The sequence below is a fragment of the Cupressus sempervirens genome, chromosome 9 (assembly GCF_028749045.1).
Source record: "Cupressus sempervirens isolate cs-2001-9-10 chromosome 9, ASM2874904v1, whole genome shotgun sequence".
NCBI classification, from domain to species: domain Eukaryota; kingdom Viridiplantae; phylum Streptophyta; class Pinopsida; order Cupressales; family Cupressaceae; genus Cupressus; species Cupressus sempervirens.
In genome coordinates this window covers 452,474,400-452,500,140 of record NC_143126.1, presented here as the reverse complement: position 1 = coordinate 452,500,140, position 25,741 = coordinate 452,474,400, and the positions used below count along the sequence as shown (strand labels likewise).

At 37.1% G+C, this 25,741-nt stretch overlaps 1 long non-coding RNA gene across 1 annotated transcript; it reads left to right on the top strand.

The window, feature by feature from the left end:
• Positions 1–7,875: 7,875 nt before the first annotated feature.
• LOC149539269 (uncharacterized) lies at positions 7,876–25,120 on the top strand. The gene is made up of 2 exons (XR_016356202.1): positions 7,876–7,970; positions 24,699–25,120. It is a non-coding gene; the product is annotated as an uncharacterized LOC149539269 (long non-coding RNA).
• The last annotated feature ends 621 nt before the right edge of the window (positions 25,121–25,741 follow it).

The following is a 25,741-nucleotide window of genomic DNA, read 5'->3' as shown; positions in this document are numbered from 1 at the left end:
ATTGCTAATGTGTATTTGATGTGTATTTTCATATTGCTTCCACATTAATGTTATCTTGATATTGTTCAAACTTTAAAAAAAAAATAGTTCAGTAAACATTGTAATGTGTTAGGTTTAATTCTTTTGGGTTCCTGAGCAGGGCATTACAAAATAACCCACAAGATTCTACCTAAATCTGATGCTAATTGCACAGAGCATGCAAGAAATTTCCCCTTCCTCTGAAAACCACCTTCTTGAAAATTGCTTCTCTAAAACCTGATAATCAAGAAATGAACTCTAAATCTCTAATAAAGAAGTTTCCCCCAATTTATTGCTTTAATTGTGCAATCACGTGAAAACCCTTTTCCTTTATTATTTTAATTTCATGCACAACCTTTTTGCAATTTAATGAAAATAAACTTTATTAAATCAATTAATTTTTTTCTCTCATATTAAATTACGAGACGTTTTAAATCAAATATATTAATTTAACTCATAATATTATTTAGAGTTTATTATTAAAATGAAACTCTTAAAAAATAATTATTAAATTAAATAAATACAATTATGCCAAAATTTGAACTTTAATTAATTCTTTAAATTTAATTCTTTTATTTAATTATTTTCCAATTGATTAAATATAATTAAATATTGAATTTTCTTTATAAAATTTCTATTAAATGAAATTATTAAATTATCTTTTAATATGATTTAATTAGAACTAAAAATCACACCAGACCCACAAAACTAAATGCAACAACTCAATTGAAGACTAATAACATAATCAAACTCCAGGGTCAAAATCATGAATTCACATCACTTGACAAATTTAGATGGGTAAACAACTTAGATACTTGTCCTACTTTCTAGGACAATTGGCTTAGGTTAGGGTTTGGACTCGAGAATTATCTCCCCACTTACACCATTGAGATACTGTGATAGGGTACGCTCATCCTGGAAATTCAAGGAAGTCGATACCTGGTACCTACAATTTGCATAAAATCCACGCATGTACATACACATATAATCTAAACTAAATAGGCAGTGGTGTAGAGTAGTGTGTCTCATAGATCCTGACTAGTAGGTGACTACGAGTCCCTTCCTTAACCACATTAGGAATGTTGATCATAAAGTAAAATAGACAAGTACACCATACACATGCAAATATAGGGTAAGTTACCATAGAAACTACATATAAATCATTCATCTAACTAACATAATAAAATAATTGAAATTCACTAAATGAATATACATATCATCATTGAAATAATCATGAAATAATTGAAATAACTAAATATGAAATAACATCTAATCAAATTTAGTAACTAAGTACTGATAATCATAAAAAAACCTAACCATCAAACTGGCCTAAAAGAATCCAACAATGCAATCTGAAAATTCAACTAGGGGTAGGCATTACATCCACTCCTCCTAGACTTAGGCTTACTCTTGGAAGCCTACAAGAATCTAACACTACAATTTGAAAAGTAAACTAGGGGTAGGCATTATAGGGCTACCATCCTAAGTGACAACTTGGATGAGCAGTTAATCGCAATCAAGACAAACCTTCGTTTCTACATGACATCATATATGGTGTACTCGTTAGCTGCCAAAACTAGTGACTACCCAGGGTTATACAGGAAGGGGAGCATGCAAGATGCAAATGCTTGGCCCTATGTGGTATATCCACAACTAGTGACTAAGAAGCTCCCAATGCAAAGTATGAATATAGGGTGGTTAATGATGGATTCATTTTTGCCATCATTAGGTTCATTGAAGGAGATTATGTGAAAAGAATGTCAGTAGAGGCATCAATCAGAATAATTGAAGTAGGAGCCTACTACATTCAGTTCAAGACATTCACATATCTTCGGGTAGCTGGTACTCTTCTGTGCCCCATAAAGCTCCCAAGGTACCCTTCAAATTGGTTGATACTTTTGGAGTTAGCCTACCAACTCGCTTTTGCATATGACAAAATTAAGAAACAACACAAGAAGACCTAGGTTTGGTCGATTACCATTGGGGCGTTTGAGGTTAAGTAAAACAAAGATATTGGTACCTTTGATTAAGAGTGGGATCAATATCCCTTGGAAGAATATAACTCTTCTCACACATATTTTGACAATATTGGGATTGTCCAACATCTTGTGGGAAAATAGTTTGTGCACGAAGAAGCCCTTGAAGTCCACTGGATGAATGCAATAGATGACTATGATGTCCACATTAGGGACTATTGTTGGATGAGTCTACATCTTGCAAAAAATGTGCTAAAAATGAATATTCCTCTAAAAGTCGTAGAGAAGGATGTCCCGGAGGTTATGGATCCTTTGTACATAATAGCGACAAAATCTACAATAGGCCAATTATGAACATAGAGATAGGGTATGAGGAAAATGATGACATAGATCATTGGGCTAGACATGTATTCAAGCTAACAAGGGAATGGGTCTAGAAGCCATTTCAAATGGATCTAGTTCCCAAAGTCATACCTCTGCAAGCCACAATGAGGCCTCAGAAAGGTAAAGGTGCTAAGGTCACCATACCAACCTACACTACTAAATCCCCTGTGAGGCTAGAAATGATGCATCAACATGATGGGGAGGTTGAGTATTTTGAGGTAGAAAAGGTCAAAAAGAGGAAAAGGGTAGCCCCTAGGGTGAGGAAACAAGCAATTGAGGCCCAAACAACACCAACTTAGCAAGCTGAACCAGAACAGGGGCAAAGGAAAGTTGAACTGTAGCGAGTTGACCAACCTCAAGCTAAGAAAGTGCAACCAAAAGAGCCACAACCAGTGTAGAAAGAGGAGGAAGTTCCAGAGGAACAAGGGGTCCCATCACCAAGAACTTCAAAGGAAGAAGCCTCCCCTTCAGTGCCAAAGAGAAAAAGAAGAAAAAAAAATTGTGGTGGGTGTCTAGAGGAGGAGATTAAAGAAGAAAAGAACTCCCTCTTCATAGGTTCCAAAGACCATCCATGAAGCAAAGGATGAGAAAGAAGGTGAACATATAGAATTCATCCCCTTGAGTCAGAAAACCCACTTGACCAAAGTATTAGAGGAAGAGACAAGGAGAAGCTCTACTTAGACACCTCCATTCGCTCCAAGAGAGTCTATCCAAGTAAAAACTTTAGAGGATGAACATCAGAAGTGGATAGCAAAGATGGAGGGTGAAGGGATAGATTTTTTTGACCTCTAAGACTTTGATTGTATGCTAGTAGGCACTTAGATGGTGGATGAAAAGATAATAGATACTCCTACTAGCGAGCCCTTAGGAGAGGATTGGAATCAATTGCCTCTTCTGCCTTAAGGACCTCTAGGTATTCCATCACCACCACCACAAGATATGACCACCATTTTGGATAAAGGGTCAGTAGCCCCACCTCCTCTGGCAATACAAGAGAAACTAGAAAGTCAAGAAATCGAGGAGGGAGAATACTAACAACTTCATGTTGATGAAGTATCTGAAGAGGGGAAGGTATTAGAAGAAACTCAAAAAACTCCCTTAGATACAAAGGCTAGATCCTTAGCCCATCCAAGCACATAAAATCCTTCTGTTGATCTTCCTCGACATGAGAACACTTCAGAGAGAAGTAATAAGGGAAAAGATCTTGCTTCAGGACCTACCTCTTCAACCAAGTATATGTCACCTATGGGGACCACACCATCATGGTTGGAGAGGGAAGTCATGTTTCAACATAAGAAGAAGTTGGAGTTGACAAAAGAGGTGGGAATGAAGGAATTGATCAAAGAGATAAAGCATCTTGGGTCACCTTAGAGTGATGCTAGAACACTTGCCTTCATCATGAAGAATCAAGATCAAGGCCTTCTGGCTCATATCCCTATTCCTCCTCCTCATGTCAACACCAAAGAACCGACTGCTAAATATTACCAAATAAAGGAGGTCATGTTGGGAAAGACCACAGTGGACATGACTAAAGTGTTGATTACTACAGGCCTAAAGGAGGTATTTCAACACATGGATTAGGATGAATCAGAATTGGTAACACTGCAAAAGTAGAACAAGCTACTCAGAGGCTACTTTGATTGAAGTAATGGGATCTATTGACTGGAGAATCTACAGATTTCTCTTGAAGATGCATTGGGAAGGAAATGGGAAAGGCTACAAATGGACTCATTTTTGGAAGCATGTTAGCAATGATGTGAAAATTTTGAGGAAAAGGGAGTGTAGATAATATAGGGTAATTTGAGCCTGTTACACAATATCTAGTCAAATGTCGACAAGTTAGTTTTCATTGTGAACCAAGATTTTGGGCTAATGGATGAAGTACATACCTGGGCAAAAGATTCATAAGCACTTAGATCAATAAAGGGTCAAAGGTACCAAATTCTCATGGAATTATACGTTGTAGAGGTTTTGGATAAGCTCGATGACTAGATAGATAAGAAATCTGTGAGTAATAAAGTAATGAAGGGATTACATGAGGGAATCCAACAGATAAAAGATAAAACTCAAGAACAATTTTTGGAAGTAGAAAGGTACTATAACCTCATTAGCCTTGAGATTTTTGAGGATGAGTCAAAGATTGAGCTTTTTGTGTTGTCGTCAGTAGTCCAACAATTCAGAGGAACTTTTGAAGATGCTTCGTTAGAAGATGATATCAAACAAGCATTCAGGGCCAAAGAGGCACTTTTGGAACTAGACATGAAGCTTGAGTGTTTTGTAGAGACTTGGATAGAAGTTAACAACTACTGACAGATAGTAATTGATAAATATAGTGCTCTAGATATACCGAAAGTTAGTGAAGTGGTAGAAATAATAGAGAAATTGAAGAATAAACATCCAGACATCGTTTTGGTATAAAGGGGAGGAAAACCTAGATGCTAACAAATTTAGTTTTGGCATTTAGAAGATTTTTGGGTTTTTTGGAACCTATCACGAGGTGCGCAGGTACACTTTTCACAGAGGTGCACCATCAATTTTGAAGTAGTGCATCGAAAATTAATTGCCAGTTGCTATTTTAGAGTATTCCATGCACTAAAAGTGCATTTTGACGATTGTTCAACTCCCAAAAATGCCTAAAGAAGGCCAAGCTTCTAGTTTTAGAGCTCCTAGAGACTTCTAGATCATCTCACAACTTCCTTCTTCTTATATTATTATTCTTTCATTCTTTTATGTCATGTAAAGGCTCATGCACCCATTAATGAATATAAACAAAGGTGGAGACCTATTTAGCACAATTTAGAGAGTCAATTTGTATATAATTAGATTTGTTTTTTAGTTTTTAGTATAAGTTTTCATTTAAAGAGCTCTCACTCCTAACACAAATGGAGGAGATGATTTCTTATAAATATAGGGATGTAATATGTAATTCAGGCCGCTATTTTGATGCAATAATACATGCTATTGGTGCTCTCATTCTGAGTGTAGGTATTCTTGCCAGAGTGTGTTATTTTTGTGAATGCATATTCATGAATAATAATGGAACCAATGGTTTTATTGTGTTGTTATGATTGTGCGATCTTTTAGTTCTAGTGTTTGGCTCTTTTTACGAATTTTTTTGTCGTGACAAATTGGAGAAATGATCATATTTTTTTCTTGTATATCATCTTATCTCACGTGAGCACACTTTCCATGGCCTCATGATTTGATGAAATGTGAAACATCTTTTAGTCATTATTGAAGTTCCCATTGAAGATTGTACCAATGGAGTTGAGGAAGCACTGCTCCTGATTTTTTTGGTTTCCTACCTGATCCTTTTGATAATTTAATTCGTAGACGTGTTGTTACTTTGTCTTATAATCATTAAGAATTTTCCTTTTACTTATTTTCTTTAATCTCTCATTACTCTATCTCTATTAATTGCTTTTTTAACACTTGGTTAAAATAGGAATTCATATAGTTGCATCAATAAACTTCATTCATTATAAAATAGGAAATAGAAAAATATATCTCTTTTGTGGTTATGTTTCAATCAACAACAGATTGTGCTGATTGGTTAGAACTAGCAAAGGCCTCCTCGTGAACATACACATTTATCATCAATTGAGTTACCTAGTCTGTTGAAAAACCCACTTGGAACTTTGGAGTTGGTCCTTGATTTGGTTTTCGAGAGAGGGATTTGAAAGGATCTCTATTGTTCAACACCGTTCAAAATGACAACTCAACTTATTCCCAAAGCACTAGAAATTCAAAGAAAGATTTTAGAAGAATTTCACTTAACCCCCTATTTAAGACACCCTGAAATAATGATAGAAATAAAACTCTTATATTTTTGGAAGGAGATGAAAGGAGAAATAACGGATTATGTGGTGGGATGTCTAGAGTGCTAGAGAGTCAAGTCAGAACACTACTATCCAGCTAGCCTCCTACACCCAAATGAGTACTAGAATGGAAATGGATGATAATCACCATGGATTTCATACAATGACTACCCATGACTCAAAGCAAACACAACACCATTTTAGTTGTAGTAGAAAAATTAATGAAAGTGGCCCACTTCATACCCAATAATTTAACTGATGGAGCACCAAAAATTGCTCACAAGTTCGTGCAAGAAATTTCCAAAATTCATGGAATTCTGGAAAAGATTATGTTAGATAGGGATGCCAGGATAAATCTAAATTTTGGAAAATACTATTCACAACCTTAGGAACTAAATGAAATATTAGTTCTGATCATAATCGTAACCATGACAACTAGACACAGAAACCAAGTTTTGGAAGATCTTCTAATATCTATTGCATGGATCAATAGTAAAAGTGGGAGATGTACCTACCCTTAGTAGAATTTTCTTATAATAACTCTTACCAATCCACTATCAAGATGGCACCCTTTTAAGCCCTATACAATCATAAGCGTAGAAATCCCGTAAGTTGGAATCATATTGAAGACATAATTATCAGTGGGCCTAAAATGCTAAAAGAGATGGAAGAACAAGTAATTCGAATCCATCAAAGATTGAAAGAAGCAAATGATAGACATAAAAGTTATGCAGATGCAAAAATAATACCCAAGGAATTCTTTAGTAGGAGAAAAGGTTCTATTAAAAGTGAAACCCCAAAAGAGTACCATTAAGTTCGAGAAGAATACAAAATTAGCCTCAAGATATGTGGGACCCTTTGAGGTGTTAGAGGTTGTAAACCTGGTAGCTTACAGGTTGCACTATGTCAAGCCCTTGCCAGGATGCATGTCGTATTTCATGCATCATATCTTAAGAAATATATCAACATGAGCATATATATAATTGATTGGAATCTTTTATAGGTACGAAACCCAGGGGTGGTGGAAATAGAACCACTCAGAATACTCGAGGTGCATCAACTTTACTTACAAAATTGAGACATAACCCAATGGAAGGTCTAGTGGGATCAGTATGCTAAAGAGAACACTACTTAGGAAGACTACAATGATATCTTCCAAAAAATTCCTCATCTTTTCTGTAGGATCAGAGCATAAACATTTTCTTTTTTTTAATTAAAACATTATGTGACTACATAGGTATCTTTAAATTTCTAATGGTAATTCATTAATGAAGATGAAACATAAGGGAGGAGGGTATGTTACATCCCAAGTTTTGACCTAGTTAAAATAAGTTTACAACAATTGCAATAATTAGTTAGAACTATCATATGAAAAGGAAAATTACATTTGATTGTTTATTTCATGTAAAATTGAAATATTATAATTTGATGAACTTGAAATTGATTAATTGTTTACCATATATACTTATTGATGATGGTAGTTGTAATTATCTCTTAACTTCATGTGGAAATGGTAGTTATAATGGAATTAGTTAACTGTTATCATGTTTACTTGTAATGGTAGTTAGCTATTGACTTATCATGTTTACTTGTTAATTGATAATGGTAGGTAGTTATCAATGATATATCCTAATGTTTGATTTAAATGAAAAGGACTTGTTATTATTGTAGAAATGTTGCACTAGTGGTTGCAGGAGTAGATGAAGGGGAGAAAGCATTACTAAACGAGATTCAAGAAATGGGCCACTATCCTAGTCCATTGTTTGATTGTCAGGTATGATCTCAAACTACATTGATAAGGATTTAGCAACTTCACAATAGAGTACACCACTGGACAATCATGAGCTACACAGACAAACATTTAAAAAAAATAACAATCATTATCTAAAATTCTTATTCAAAACCATTACCTTTTTTGTTTTATGATGTCATTTATACTTCTTTCATCATCACACTTATACATACATACATTTTGTCAAGAACTTTAAAGTTTTGGCAGCCCAAGAAATTGTCAAATTCAACCCAAACATGGAAGGATCTAAGTCCAAACATCAAACCAACACAACCATTGAAAACATACAACCCATGATCAATTTGGACTTAGATAAGGGAAAACAAGCCTTGGAGTTTTCAAACACGATAATGGCACCTATAAGGTCCCATCAAGAATCAACCATCGAAATCCTCCAAAGTACATTTGAACACATCAATGTTAAACCCTTGTTCAACGAAACACCACCAATCCCTAAACACCACAAAAGGACATTAAGACTTGATTTTAGTCACATGATGCAACAACAAGACGCACCTAAAGGGACTTGTGCTCTAGGGATGCCAAACATACCTTCTTTGGAGGCAAATCAACAAAGTGCACCTTTTCTCCTAACCCTACCAAGTGGTATGACATAAAATGTTATAGAGCCTCCCTTGAGTACACTATGTGCAACATCGACTACAACAATCCCTATCTATGTGCAAAGGAAAAGCCTTATTGACATCACATCTATTCCCAAAAGGAATGCACCTCATTGTCAAGTCAATATGATGTCTCAAACAGAAACCTCTAATACACAAAGGTGCCAAAGCAAAAATACAAACATGGTGGTCAACTCACAAGGACACAACCAACTACCCCAACAACATCAACCTACGATAGTCCAAGGACCTAATATTTCCAACACACATCCAACGTATCAACAACAACATCAACCACAACAACAACAACCTCAAGTGGTGCAAACATCCAACATCCCTAATATACAGTCCAACATCAACCCACTTGACCTCCATGAAATGTATCAACAACAATTCCAACAACAACAAGTGATGTTTTCTAAACAACAAGAGAAACTCAAGCAACAATTGGAATACCAAAGATGCCTTGAGCAACAAATTGCATACCAACAACATTTATTGCAACAACAACATGTGCCACAACAACCTCAATAAATACCTCTACAACAACAAGCATGTACATGGTCTCACATACAACCAACAGAGGTATCCCAACAACAACACATGATACAACAATCGCAGTCAATCCCGCAAGAAGTGCCACATCAAATACCACAACAAGTTCCCCAACAACAGGTACCCTTCTGTCTTTGAGGTACCAACATACCTCCACCACCTAGTGACACATCACCAAACTCATTAGACACATAAATGTTAGAACTGAGTAGACATAGCTCTTGCCACAACAAACAGTCTACTCATAGGCACAAAAGACTTGAAGGAAATACTATCAAAATTCCAATGAAGAGCTATTACAACAATTCAAACAACTTTCCAAACAAGTCGAGGCATTGGGAGTCCAAAAGAAATAGGCTCTATATACAGAAAGGGACCTACGTCCTAACCCATTCGATAAAAGTCTATATATGCCTCCATTCCCAAAACACTTTGAGGCTCCAAGGTTTGAAAAATATCGAGGAAAAGGAAACCTTGTTGATCACATCCGAGAATTTTGTGCCTCATGTACCGAACTCAGTGATGAGCCCACTTACCTCATGAGATTGTTCCCTCGTTCTCTAGGTGGGCCCGCACTTGAATGGTACTCCAAACTTCTCGGTAATATCAAATCTTGGTCAGAGCTAGCAGAAAAGTTCATCTCCTACTTTGCCTTCAACATTACAAATGAGGTGACACTTTCTGATTTGTGCTCAACTAAAAAAAAGGCAAGAGAACCATTCATCACATTCTTACTTCGTTGGAGAAGCTTAGTCAGCCAATGCTCGCTAGACATTCCTAAAGAACAACAAGTAAACTTGTGCATTGAAAATTTAGTCCCAAACTTAATATATGAACTAAAAATCAAGAGCCCAAGCACTATTTCTAAACTAATGAAAAAGGGGGCTAGTATTGAAGATGCTCTTATCGATAAGGGAATCCTCAAGATAAACAAAGAAAAAAAAAACACCAACTCGTCTAATGAAAAGGAAAATTTTTTCTCCAAAAACAAGAATGTGACTAATGATGGTATTGTGGATGCACGAACAATTAGCACAACACAACCTCAACTGACTTTGTAAGGTGCAAATCCTAAAAATTCACAAACTCCTAATCAAACATCAGCCCCACAATAGAAGACTAAGACTTACACGCAAGACAAACCTCGAAGACATCCTAGAATCAAGGACAAAAACTTCACACCATTGGGGATACCTCTTGAGACTACATTACAACAATTACTAAGTAATAACTTCCTGCAGTTACCCCCAATCAAAGATGAACTGTTAACTAAAGCAGATTGGTGGGATGATAAAAAGTATTGGGATTACCATCGCACCAAAGGACATAAGACTTCATCATGCTTCCAATTGAAACATGCAATACATGACCTTATTGATGATGGTGTAATCACGATTGATCCATCACTATTAGCATACAACTCTGACCACACTATATTCAAAGATCCTTTGGGAAATCGTGACAAAGAGAAACCCTCAAGTTCAAACTCAAACTCACAAGGTAATGTCAATTACACATGCATCGGATATGACTACACCATCAATTGCTTTAATGAGTCTGATTCCCGCATATCCACGTTCACATTGAAGGCTGAAGACCCTTGTTGTGCTATCACTACACACCGTACCAAGATCACCCTACTTGGAGCCCTATCTAGACCTACTGCTTCTACTACACCTACACCCCCTAGTAGACCTGTTGCTCCTACTTTGTCTGATTATAGCCTTGTTGAATAGCTCGGCAAGACCCCTATGCAAATATCCATTTTGGACCTACTGCGTGCATCTCCCCAACATTAGAAGATCTTGGATCAAGCCCTTAAAGAGTTAGTAGTCCCAGATAAGATTGATGTTGCCTAGTTCCAAGCCATGGTTGGGAACCTATCCACATCACATCATATCACTTTTTCCCCTCGGGATATTCCTAAAGACAAACCCAACCACAATGATCCCCTCTACCTCAAAGTCTTTGTCCACAATGTTAAAGTCAGGCGCGTCTTGATAGATGGAGAAGCAGGGCTGAATATCTATACACTTAAAGTAGTCAAAGGTTTGGGTTATTCTGAAACTGATGTGGATCCCTCTTGAAGGATCACAATCAAAGCCTATGATGATGGTGAGCGTTTCTCTACAGGGGTTATTATCTTACCCATCAGAGTTGGTCTAGCTAGTGAGAACACTTTATTCCAGGTCCTAGATATAGAAATGAATTGTAATATGATACTAGGTCGCCCATGGATCCATGCTATGAAAGCAGTTCCTTCTACATATCAGCAGTGCCTAAAGTTCTATAATAATGTAGAGGTAACCATCTTGGGTGATCCAGATCCCTTCTAGTTTTGTGCCAATCTTAGAGGAAGCACTACATACCAAGTCCCAACAAGCCATGCAACAAATCCCCTAGAGTCCTCCAAGTATGTTGATCCTTCCACACTCACACTCGCATCCAAAGGAAAGCTCAAAATCCAAGACCAAGGCTGCAGTGAGTACTCCATGTCTCATGTCTTTCACATCGGGAAACTTCCTTTATCCCCCAAGTCATATGGTAAAACTCAACTTATACAGAACAAGCCTAAGTTTGCATTTCAAAAGAAACCTTCTGTGGCTTTCACTAGTGGAGGCGGACTACATGAAGAACATGTCTATGAAAATACCTCTACATGGATTGAAAAGGCTAAAGCAGAACAAGAAATTACTCCCATATCCCCCGATAGGTATGGACTTGGATTCACCATCATGCAGAAAAAGGGATATGATGGTTGTAGTGGCATGGGGCTCCAAAAGCAAGGCATTGTTCAACCCATCATTGCATTAGGATGACCTTATAGCTTGGGACTTGGATTCAAACCATTTGTTTTGGCTCTTCCTAATACTGAGTCATCCCCATCTAAGGAGGTGAATTCTTCAAACGATGACAAGGCATTTGAAAACAACCAACCTGAACCCACCCAATTGGTATCTAACATTGACGATCCTGATACGTCCCTCGGTCTTGATGATATGTTTGTAGACCCAAATAGCCTACCTATGGAAGATAAATATGTCAATCCACCTGTCACTCAAACCAATTCTTCACCTTGGATTGAAACATTCGGGGATCCAAGCCCTCTTGCTTCTGAACATGATCCTGATGACATCACTGAAGTGGATATCCATATATATGCCTATGACCAAAGTTTATTCAACATCGATGATGGCATTTCCTTAGTTTTCCTTGAACTTATTGACTAGGACTAACAAGGACCACCAATGTTTGACTAGTTTGAAAATGATGATGCCATCGTAGAATTCTTTGAACTCCATGAAGATGTACCACAAGGTGATCACAAGTTTGGATAATCCATTGATCTCAACATCATGGCATATTTCGGGGAGTCAACCGCATCTTCCAATCACAAAATTGAGAAAATAACAAAAAAAGACATAAGTAAGTCTCTTGGTGAAAATTGAAAGGTGCCATTAGACCATGAAAAAGTAAAAATAAAGGGCGTATCTGAGGGTGAAAACCTCTCTCAGGTGCCCAAGGATGGAAGATTGGATGCACCCCCATTGAAGGAAAGATCAACACTACTTGTGGAGATGACAGAAGAGATTAATCTGGGAACTCCTAACAACCCCGAAGTCATACACTTTGTAGCCTCATTATCACTAGAAGAAAAGGATGAATTTGTTAGATTCTTTCTAGAGAGGTAGATCAACTTTGCCTGGTCTTATGTAGACATGCCCAGATTAGATCCTGAACTAGTCCTTCATCACTTGCCACTAAAACTAGGAATGAAACCAGTAAAGCAAAAGTTGAGAAAAATGCATCCTTAAGTTTCCCTCCTTGTCAAAGCTAAATTAAAGAAACTATTGGATGTCGTCTTCATAAGACCCATTGATTATGCAGAGTGGATATCTAATCTAGTACCAGTAAGCAAACACTCTAGGGGCATCCAGATATGCACTGACTTCCATGATCTTAACAAGGCATGTCCCAAGGATGATTTTCCTTTACCAAACATAGATATCATTGTAGACATGACAGGTGGGTATGAGATGTTATCACTAATGGATGGCTTTTTCAGCTATAATCAGATAAGAATGGCCCCTAAAGATCAACACAAGACATCTTTTACATGCCCTTGGGGAACATATTGCTGGAATTTCATGCCATTTGGTCTTAAAAATGTTGGGGCAACATATCAAAGAGCAATGACCACCATCTTACATGATTTCATGCACATCCTTATGGAAGACTATGTTGATGATTTATTTTGCAAATCCTATAAAAGGAAAGATCATTTGGGCATCCTAGATCAGATATTCATGAGAATGGAAAGCTATAAGCTTCATCTAAATCCAAAAAAATGTGTATTTGGAGTTGTCTCTGGAAAGCTCCTAGGCTACATTGTTTCTCAATGAGGCATTGAATTGGATCCTGATAAAGTAAAAGAAATATTTGACATGCCTCCTCCAACAAATCTAAAAACCCTAAGAGGACCACAAGGAACATTGCAGTCTATTTGTAGATTCATTGCACAATTGGTAGATAAGTGTCACTCCTTTCAACACCTCTTATGTAAAGGAGTATCCTTTCAGTGGAATAAGTAGTGCTAAGAATCTTTCCAACAACTCAAGGATTATCTTCTACATCCACTAGTTTTAATGGCTCCTATTCCAGGCAAACCATTTATTTTATATATAACTACTATAGATACAACATTAGGAGCTCTCTTAGCACAAAATGATGAACAAGGAAGAGAGAGAGCCATATATTACATCAGTAGAACACTTGTGGGCTATGAGCTAAAGTATTCACTAATTGAACAAGCATGCCTTGCTATTGTCTTTGCAACCCAAAAGCTTAGACATTACATGCTCCATCAGAAAACAATGCTCATCTCTAAGATCAACCCACTGAAATACCTCATCAATAGAGCTTCTCTCACAGGACGCTTAGCCAAATGGGTCATGGTCCATAGTGAATTTGATATAGAATATGTAGACAGAAAGGTAATCAAAGGGAAAGTGATAGTAGATCAATTAGTAGAAGCCCCTGTGTGAGATGATCATCCCATGTTGATAGACTTTCCAGATGAAGCCATATTTCACAGGGATGTAGCTAATGAATGGAAGCTTTATTTTGATGGATCACATACACGAAATGGTTCAAGAGTTGGCATCATGTTTATCACTCCTCAAGGAGACATGATCCCCAAGTCATACAGGATTGCATTCCATTGTACAAACAACATAGCAGAATATGAGGCATTGATCATAGGACTCAAGATAGCTATCCAATGAAACATTCAACATTTACAAGTCTTTGTGGATTCCCAGTTGGTCATCCACCAAGTTAATGATGACTATGAGACCAAGGATGATAAACTAATGCCCTAAGAGCAGATGACAGACTTCCTTAAGTCTGAATTTGTCACTATCTTTTTTCATCAACTACCAAGAATACACAACAAGCAAGCTGATGCTATGGCTACCATCGCTTCTATGATTGATATGCGACAAAATGTGGAACACTATGAATTCCTTGTTGAGCAACTTTTGATTCTAGCATTTAAGCTCCCTCAATCTGAGTTTGTGTGTGAACTTGTTGGTCCCAATTCTTCTTGGTATCAAGACATTTATGATTACCTACATGCCCAAATCCTACTACCCAACTTATCCAAAAATGACCGTTGAGCCTTTATCTATCAAGCCGCTAGATATGTCATCATTGGTGACACCCTTTACAAGAGATCCTTTGACCAAACCCTTCTCTGATGCCTTGACTTGCAAGAAGCTAAAATTTCCTTGCATGAGGTTCACAAAGGTATATGTGGAGGCCATTTCAATGGTTTGAGTCTAGCCAAAAAAATTGTCAGAGCTGGGTACTATTGGCCTACCATGGAACAAGATGCCCATGACTTTTCCAAAACATGTCATAAATGTCAGATACATAGCAATCTGATACATGCACCAGCACAAGAATTACAGTCAGTCATATCACCATGGCCCCTTTCACAATGGGCATTTGATCTTATTGGAGCTATTGCTCCACCGTCCTCTGATGGTCATAAGTTCATTATCATAGCAACAAAATATTTTACCAAGTGGGTTGAAGCTATCCCTTTGACCTTTACCACTGGCAAGCAGATCTCAAGGTTTATTCTAAACTACATCATATGTCGGTATGGAGTCCCCTTGGCTATTATTACTGATCATGGTAGTCCATTTCAAAACAAATATGTACACAAGCTCTGCAAGAAGTACAACATATACAATGGATATTCTAGTATCTACCATCCACAAGGCAATGGCCAAGTAGAAGCATCTAACAAGACCATTCTTAAGATTCTCCAAAAGACTATCAATGATTTGGGTCGAGACTGGCACCTCCAACTAAATCCAACTCTTTGGGTATTCCGAACAAGTGTGCGTGCTCCTACTGGCGCAACGCCATACTCTCTTGTCTATGGCATTGACGCCATGCTTCCCATTGAAGTTGAAATTCCATCATTGAGAGTATCCCTACAAGATATTGTTGATGATGAAAACTACCGAATATCTAGACTCCATGAGCTTGAAATGCTTGATGAACGGAGATGAGCTACCTTGACACATTTGCAAGCTTACCAAAATTGACTCAAATGGAGCTATAACAAGAAAGTCTAAGGTCATCATTTTGAGGTTGGTGATCTAGTCCTAAAGATGAACTACAAGACACAACAACATTGATAAAAGCAAGACAAATTTGAGCCAAATCGGGAAGGACCTTATGTAGTTACTGCATCTTTTGGATTCAGAGTATATTAGCTTGCAACTCCAGAGGGTGAAACATTGCCCATGTCCATCAAAACAATGCATCTTCACAAGTACTACACTTGATTCTGTGAAAAAGTTTTGAAAAAATATCAAAAAAATAGCAAAAAGTAATGAAAAATATTTTAAAAATAGCAAAAAATCTTGAAAAAAGAAAAGAAAAAAGTGATGAAAAAATGGATGCCTTGATGAAAACCTGGCAAACAGGCATCTTGGCACGAAAATTTGAGTCAAGAGAAAAATTCTATCCAAAAGTGAAAACCTGGCAAATAGGTGCTTTGGGCAAGTACCATGGTGAAAACTTGGCAAACAGGCGCCATGTGTAATCGATTGTTGCTCCTCTATCTATCGGGATTCCATCTGGTCTTTTACCCCTCTATCATTCCTTGATCATATCCTTCATATTGCAAGACATCCCTGGTCCCCTATCATGGCTCACAAACTAGTTAATATCCTTTGTTATCTTACCTAAAGCATCACTAGTTGGCACACACTCTGTCATTGACCTTTGTACATAGTTTGCATATTGTCTGGGGGTATATCCCTAAGCACTTTTTATCCATTGGACCTATCACATAACAGATTGGAGCTAACACTTGTATATGCTTATATGATCCTGAAAAAATCCTAAAAATTCAAATACGATCATGAAAAAATCATAAAAATCATAAAATGTCCTGAAAAAATCTATAAAAAACATAAAATGTCCTGAAAAAGCACTAAAAATCACATAATGTCCTAAAAAAATCTATAAAAATCATAAAATGTCTTGAAAAAAATCACTAAAAATCATAAAATGATCCTAAAAAAATCCCTAAACATCATAAAATGTCTTGAAAAAAGCACTAAAAATCGTAAAATGTCCTAAAGAAACCACTCACACAAAAAATTCAAAAATCTTCAAAAAACCTAAAAATCACAAAACCCATCAAAAATTTACAATAAACCTTGTACATATTCACTATGGATAACCATCCCTTCTGCATAAACACTTGCACTTTGCAAATTGAAACTCAAAGCACTACACTTTCAAGACAATCATACTATCCAAGCAATGTGAACCGACAGTCAATCCAACATGTTACTATGAACCTATCAACTAAATCCACAACTAGAACTATCACATCATCAACATGTCAAACACCATTTGAATACCTAAAACACTAAAAAGCAAGTAATAATGGACAAGAATGGTTGTTGGCTCACGCTGTTTAGTGAGTGATTTCTTTTTGCTTTGTTTTCTTTTTTATCATGTTCGTATGCCACTCGATGATATAAAACTGATCTATGAGAGTGGCCATGATGGTTCATGCTTATCTTTTTCTATTTTTGTCTGTTACAATGTGCCTTTGAGAGTTTGGGGCATGTATATATGCCTTAGGAAGGACAAGGTCATTCTCTGTTTGCATCGTGCTTGTTTACGCAAAAGGCTTGCATTTGCGCTCTGGCCTTTTATGCCATGATGTGTTGCATTCCATTTTCCATATCAAAATAAAGCTCCATTTGACATATAGTGCACTTTAAAAGAGCAAAAGTCTTCTTGTCATACTAACAATTCTTCATCTCATTTCCTCGATCTTCTGCATCTTCTTCACCTGCTGCCTTGTTCTCGTACTCTGATACACAAAAAGCATTGTCATCCTGCATTCCTGCATATTTCCAAAGTCCAAAATGATCCAAAGCAATAAAAATGGTATTTATATTATATTCACATTTCATTTGCATCCATTTTACATTTCATTTGCATTAATTTCATTTAATTTTACATTCCATTTGCATTCATTTCATTTCATTTACATCCATTCCATATCATTCACATTACATTAGGCATTCATTCATGAGAAAAAAATGTGGCAAAAATAAAAAGATGGCATTTCCTATGCATAACATGTGATAAATCAACACATGATGTCATCATATATAAGTCCACAGAAAAAAGCATAAATACATCCATATAAAACATCTAAAGAAAATGCATAATTCATCTCATATAGTCATCATAACATAAGCCCATCTCATAAATGTCTCACAAATGTGTCAGAGTACATGACCATGGTTTACATCAATACTAACTGCCCGTGGGCGTCAACAATGAAAGAGCATAATAGAAATCAAAAAGTAACATAGAGAGGCCCCTCTATATGTGAGTCTGTTAGTGTCATCCCATGCTATCCCTAGCCTCGTGGCCTCTATTCGGCCTCGAGGATGATCCCTCTACTCTCTATGGTGGCCTCATAGGCCCCATCACCCCCGCACTGCTCTGTGTTCTCTGTGTCCTGTGGGAATGAGATCTCAATGCATGGAAATTCTCTACTCTTTGCCTCGATGGCACCACTCTCTCATACTGATCTCGCCAATATTGTGCCTCCATGTGAGCCCTGCTCATCATCATTGCTAGATCTCAAAAATTTGCATCTTTGATGCTATTGATGAACCCCTGAGACTCTTGCGCTGCTATCTCTACCCTATGCACCGCTGTATCTCTCTCAACCCTCACTTGATCTCTCTCAGCCATCACCTGATCTCTCTCTATTGTAACTGCATCCCTCTCTCCCACCATGACATCTCTCTCTGCCACAATCCGATCTAACTAAATCTGTAGCCCTCTGATCACCTCCATCAACTCTACCTAGCTAGGCCCTGCCTCTACTGGTACTAATGCTCTCCCAATGTCCTCAACTAGATCCTCTTCCACGTCCATTGCAGCTACATCTGTATCCTCTCAATAGTCCTCCTCATCCTCTCCCTCGTCACCACCTCTAACACCATCCCCATCCCCACTACCTCCACCCTCCTCGTCATCTCCCTCCTCCTCTCCCTCATCACCCTAAGAATCGTCATCTCCCTCCTCCTCCTCCTCTCCTCCCTCCTCATCGTCTCCCTCATCCTCCTCCTCAGCATCATCCTCTGCTCCATCACCCTCATCAAAACCCTCCTCATCCTCTTCCCCCTCCTCATCATCCTCTTCATCTTGTGGCCTCCCTCGAGGTACTGGTACCGCTGGATCTATCAAAGGTCTCAACCAATGCTGTGCAAGCCACCTATCATACGCTGCTGTCATGCCTGCATCCACTATATATGTTGCTGCCCCCCATAGTCTCAGCTGTAACTCTGCTAACTCTGCATATGCTACCTATGTCCTAATAGGTGGTCCCCACTCTTGAACCTCTACTCTAGATTGGGAAAACAATGCTAACCCTATAGGTACATCCTATGTCTCCCCAAACTGTCTCGGTACTCACTCTGGCAGGTACATCTCTATAACTAGGTAACTAATCACTATGCGCCCTATGAGGTAGCACTTCTGCCTACAGTATGGTAAGTGGATGTCATCATCATCCCATCTAAGGCAATTTGTGTATGTTCTCCATATGAACTGTGTCATCATGTCTATCTGATGGTAAAAATATCTCGCATATCCCAATGGTCCTTAGGCTAGTACACCTCTATAACTATAAGCATATGGCATATCATCCACCAACACTCGCTCTACTAGAGGCCTAAATACTGCAATATGCTCATAGGCCTAGATCTGTAATAATGTGCCGCCAGTGCTAAAGGATAGTCCCCCTCTATACACTACTTGATGCAAATAATAATATAACATCCCCAACATGCATGGGCCCCAAGAAAACATAGTGCCCTCCATAATCATCTGCTCAAGTACTCGGCCCCATCCAACTGGGAATCCATGTCCCCATTTATCAGGTATCAACAAACCACCAATCACACAAAAAATCATAGCTGTTAGTTGCTTATGGCGTGCCACCAATAGGTCCCATCCGATCTCATAGTCTCGGATCCCTAGCTTTGCATCTTCACATCCAAATAGTCAGTGTAGAGATGTTCGCCCTATAGTTGGGTCATACACTACTTACTCTCCATGGATAGGGATGCTAAGGATGTACCATGCATCCTCTAGTGTCACAGTCGCCTCCCCAATTGGTAGGTGGAATGAACTAGTCTCTAAGTGCCACCTCTTTGTCAAAGCTATCAACAGAGCCCTATTCCCCCTCACCTCTGGCATAAAAGTAACATGATATAATCCCAACCTAGCCAATATCTCCTGCTCATTGGGTGTCATATAATGACGCAATGCAAGGCTCTATGGCCTATGTCCCCTTATCCATAATAGGGGCAGCTCCTCCTACATAATCATATAGCCTATGTCAACCTCTTATGGTTTTGCATCCAGTTTCCCCTACTTTTGACCCAGGTTTGACTTAGTTTGACTCTAGTTTGACTAAGTTTAACTTTTTTTGAGCATGTTTGACTATTTTGACTTATGTTTTGAACTCTTCCTAGGGTTTTGAACATGTTTGCCAAGTTTCGAATCATTTCGAGCTTGTTTGCATCATTTTGACCCTATCCTTATCCATCAGTCAACCTTTTTCCTCCATTAGAGCTAAGTTTGACCTAGTTTGACTTTTTTTTTACTATCCTAGCCTTAGTCAACCTATGTTTTGAACTCTTCCTAGGGTTTTGAATATGTTTGCCAAGTTTCAGATCATTTCGAGCTCGTTTGCATCATTTTGACCCTATCCCTATCCCTCGGTCAACCTTTTTCCTCCATCAGAGCTAAGTTTGACCAAGTTTGACTTTTTTTGACTATCCTAGCCTTAGTTAACCTATATTTTCAACTCTTCCTAGGGTTTTGAACATGTATTCCAAATTTTGAGTCATTCTGAGTTCATTTGCACCCTTTTGGGCCCTTTGCATAGTCCTTTGTCAGTATTTACCCAAGTTTGACCTACATTTGCCCTATGTTTGACCAAATTCTAAGCATGTTGACCACCTTTGACATCATTTTATCATGTTTCTAATGTCCCCCTAGGGTTATGCTAGCCTCTGCCAAGTTTCAGCTTGATCTAGGACGATTCGAACCTTGATCAAAGCTCCGACGCATCCTAGGGTGCAATTGGGGTTCTCAACTACATCATTGACGCACTTGGTCATACCAACTGCATCATTGATGCACTTTGGAATTCCAACTTTTTCCAGGATGCACTTGGCTGTGTTTTGGGTGCAATTGGGGCATTTGGATGCCCTACCTAGCCTCGAGACCCCTGTTTGACCTCGTTTGACCCCCAATTCCCTCCAACAGATTCCTAAGTGCCTAAAAAGCATGGAAAAGTAGTAAAAAGCACTAAAAAATATGAAAAAGAATAGAAAGTACAAATATGGCCTCGATGTAATCACTGGAGGTTCAACATCTGCCCGTCGTTCGAAGGTCCGCACCAATTCACCATGATGTTGCTCCCTAGGTAGTCGATCCATTCTCCTTTCTCCAAAGCTCTTTTCTTCCAAGTGAGAGAGTGAAAATGACCTTCAAAACCCTCTCATAGCCCTTTTATAACTTTTTGTTGCCTAGATAAATGTGCATGAGGTCCTTTTTGTGTTGGTTGTGGTGCCCTTTTTCACTCTGGAGCCCATAACTTTCATGTTTTAACTTCAATTTTTGATCCATCAATTGCTATGGCTTTGTTTTCGCGTTGTCAATGAAATTGACCTATCATATGCCTATGTTGGTCAATTTCTTGAGTTGGCAAAAATATATACCACATTGCTGGGGTATGCTTTTATGGCTTTTTCGTTAGCATTCTTTGACACAACGCTTTAAATCACATTGTATCAAAGAGGGGCAAAATGTAGATGCTCAAAAAGGGTTCGCATCTACGGTTTCATCACTTCTTCATACTAATTTGTCTCATTTTCTCATTCTACTAACTTCAATCTTTTGGGCAAAATTGATTATACTTTATCATTTGTATCCTCTTTCACATCAATTTCATGTCATTTCAAAATCATTTCGTATCAACTCAAAATCACCCCAAATCAACTCAAAATCACTCAGAATCAACCCTAATCAACCCAGAACATATCAAACATCCCAAATCAATCATCATTTATTCGATCCTAGGTATTGTTGTAGCTTTTAGTGCCTTGGAAACCTATCAACCTATCAATCTTATCAATCTGACCTTAGTACTATCACGACTCTTAGTGCTAGGTCAAACTATCATTCATGTCATCTGATCTTTGACATTGTTGAGGCTTTCAATGTTGAATCATGGCATTATCAACCATTTTAATAATATTGACAATGTCCGTCGATGTTATTATGATGAACCTTATCAATCAACCTCGATCCTGTAGTATTTGTAATGTTAGTTAAATGTTACATTTAAATCAATTCATGTCATGTGTCCTTGGCATGTTATCAATTTCAATCAATCAATCAGACCATGGCTTTGGTCTACCTATCATTATCCTAGTCAATTTCCATTATCATCATCAAATTTTCATCAAAGGGTACTGTTGCATTTATTTAATCAATTTTGGCCAATCATCTACTAATTTTTCCTATAGGATTAAATAACCCATAATTTAATCCTATTATTCTTTCTAATTATCGTCCTCAATTAATTAATTTTATTAGTTAATTGATTCATTATCCACAAACCATGGAAATTCTTAATTTTCTAAGTTCCATTTTCCATCATTAATTCCATTTTCTACTAGTTCTTATTTTGTGGAATAAAAGGATTTTTAATTCAAATATTCCATAAAATATTGCATCATAGTGACACTTGGATATGACACCTCCTGGATTCTCCTTTGACACTTGGATAAGATATGTCATAATCAAATATTCTTATTCTCTTACGCATGTCCATATTTGGCTTATTTGTCATAGATTCTTGGCTTTAAGTGGGATGGAAGTGTCTTATGACGTGTCATAGATTCTCTTTCACATTTAGCCAAGTTTGACTTCCATGCATCATAGAATCCTACATTTGGCATCTTTTGTCATATGCGTCATGGATTCTCAAAGGAATCTCTTGCCACATCCCATATCTAAGGGTGACAAATCCAATGCTCTCATCCTCCATGCCCATTATAAAATGAGCATTATTTCTCTCATTTTCGGTCCTTGAGGTCCTAATTCTTGAGTCTTTGAGTCCCTATCTTCTTTGCATTTTGCATTCTTGCTCTTACTCTAAAATCACACTTCTAGTATTCTCATAGCATTATCATTATCATAGGCTTTTGCTTCAATTTTGTGTGCACTATAGGCAAGTTGGAGCTACAATCATTTGGAGAAGAAAGAAGGACATGGGAGCTACAAATGAAAGAGGGGGTTTCTAACCTTTTGTTTGCCTCTTTTGATTAGTTTGGGTTTCATGGTAGACTAGTGGGTGCTAACATATGTTGATTGAGTTTTGTGATTTTCTCATAGTATGTTATGCATTTAACCCATTTTCTAGGTACTACACCTTCAAATTTGTATTGGTAATTCATTGAAGATGGTTAAACATAAGGGGGAGGATATGTTGCATCCCAAGTTTTGACCTAGTTAAAATAAGTTTATAGCCGTTACAATAATTAGAACTAGAGCTATCATATGAAAAGGGAAATTATAGTTGACCATTTATTTCATGTGAAATTGAAATATTATAATCTGATGAACTTGAAATGATTTATTGTTTACCGTATATACTTATTGATGATAGTAGTTATAATTAACCATTTACTTCATGTGGAAATGGTAGTTATAATGGAATCGGTCAACTGTTATCATTTTTACTCGTAATAGTAGTTAGCTATTGATTTATCATGTCTACTTGTTCATTGATAATGGTAGCTCATCATTGTTACAGTTATCAGTGATATATCCTAATGTTTGATTTAAATGGGAAGGAATTGTTATTATTGTGGAAATTTTGCACTGGTGGTTGCAAGAGTAGGTGAAGGGGAGAAAACATTACTAAATGAGATTCAAGGAACATGGCACTATCCTAGTCCATTATTTGATTGCTAGGTATGACCTCAAACTACCTTGATAAGGATTTAGCAACTTCACAATAGAGTACACCACTAGAGAATCATGAGCTACTTGGACAAACATATAAAAAAAATAACAGTCATTATCTAAAATTCTTATTTAGAACTATACCTTTGTTGTGCTATGATGTCATCTATACTTCTTTCATCATCATACTTATATGTGTGTGTGTGTATTTATATTTATATATTTATAAATGTAGGATGCCACCATGATATTAAGATAATATCTATAGTTCATACTTATTAATATATTATTATATGAATGTGTGTGTGTGTGTGTGTGTGTGTGTGTGTGTGTGTGTGTGTGTGCGCGCGTGTGTGTGCGTGCATTTATCGAGAGGATATGATATTATATATAAGCCATATTTCTTTGAACTATACATGTATATAGATATAGATATATTTATAGGTGTGACCTTAGATATAATAATAACATGATGGGATTATATGTTTAAATTAGTATATATATATGATTAGGAAAAGGAGAACTTTTAATAATTCAACTTATATCTCTTCATGAGAGGCAACCATATACACTTGGCACCTCCTTTCAAACTCAGTGATGAATCAAATTTTTGGGATGTTTTGTTTATGATTTTTGAATTATAGACTTGAATATCTTATAGTTTTTCATAAACATGATACAATCTTTTATGTTTATAAGTGTTAACTATATGTATATTTGATGCTTATGGAACTTAAAGACAATACTGAATATATATATCTAGACTAATGAATGTCATGGTGAATCTGGTATATTTCTTCTCTAGCTTTAATGGGTAGACCTCATGCAACTTTGTGACAAGGCTACATTAAAATAGAAAAAACTTATTATGATCTATGCCTTGGATTTATGTTTTGGATTTTGTTGTGTTAACCTTTTGTAGGAAGAATAAGTCAAGCAAGGAGCATAGACTAAAGGATGAGTGGGTCTTTCGAGGTGGGTGACTATTTCAAAGTTCATTTAGAGCTCCACTCCTTCCATCACTTTGTGGTTGCTGATTTAGTTCAAGACAATCTAGTTGTCGAGCGTTCCTATATTTCTGAAGTTTTGAATATGGATTATCTTTTTGCGTAAATGATGTTGTCACTCTTGAAACTAAAAGTTGTTATGCTATGTAATGGAGGACCTAGTTTGTAGGCATTTTATTTTCCTAGTTTCCTTTAAATAAGTTGGAATTTATGTTTCCAAAAAGGTCAGGTGTTTTTGAGGAATTCATGTTGTAATCAAGCAGTAGAGTAAGCATCTTGATATTCTATATTGTGTTCACATTTTATTGAATGAATACATGATAGTCTTTCACTTCAATCTCTGAGTTATAATTCATTCACACTTCTGTGGGGGCCCACATGAAAGGTGAATTATTTGTTCATGTTTAAGTAGGATTCAGTAAGTTTCCTTTGAGTTGTTAAATATTTTTGTTCCTGTAGTCATTGGTAGCAGAACCATTGACTGGGTCCTATAGCATAGGTTTATTTCCAGAGCATTATTTATTTACTGTTATGTTTTCCTTAGATGATAATTAGTTTGTAAGTTTAGTTTCTAGTATAAGTTTCCTGTAGCAACTACTTTTACCTTAGTAGTGATGACTATTGAGAAGAACTAAAGCATAAACTTTGCAATCACTATCTGAAGTTCATGTTCCCAGATTAATACATTAAATGAATTTAGCATGATGTTCTAAGTAGAAACATGATGAATTTCAGCAATGAATCATTGTTTAAGGATGTCCAATCCTTGTGTTACTAGAATATTGTTCTAACCAGTCACTTGGTAACCTTGAAACTGATGTTCTTGAAGACTATCATCTTGAGCAAAACGAACAATCAAGGCCATGACTTGCTTGAGCCAATACAAGGGAAAATATATATTATAGCATGTCTGGCTTTAGACAAAAACAGTCTTCGTCTCACCAAAGAAAATACTTCT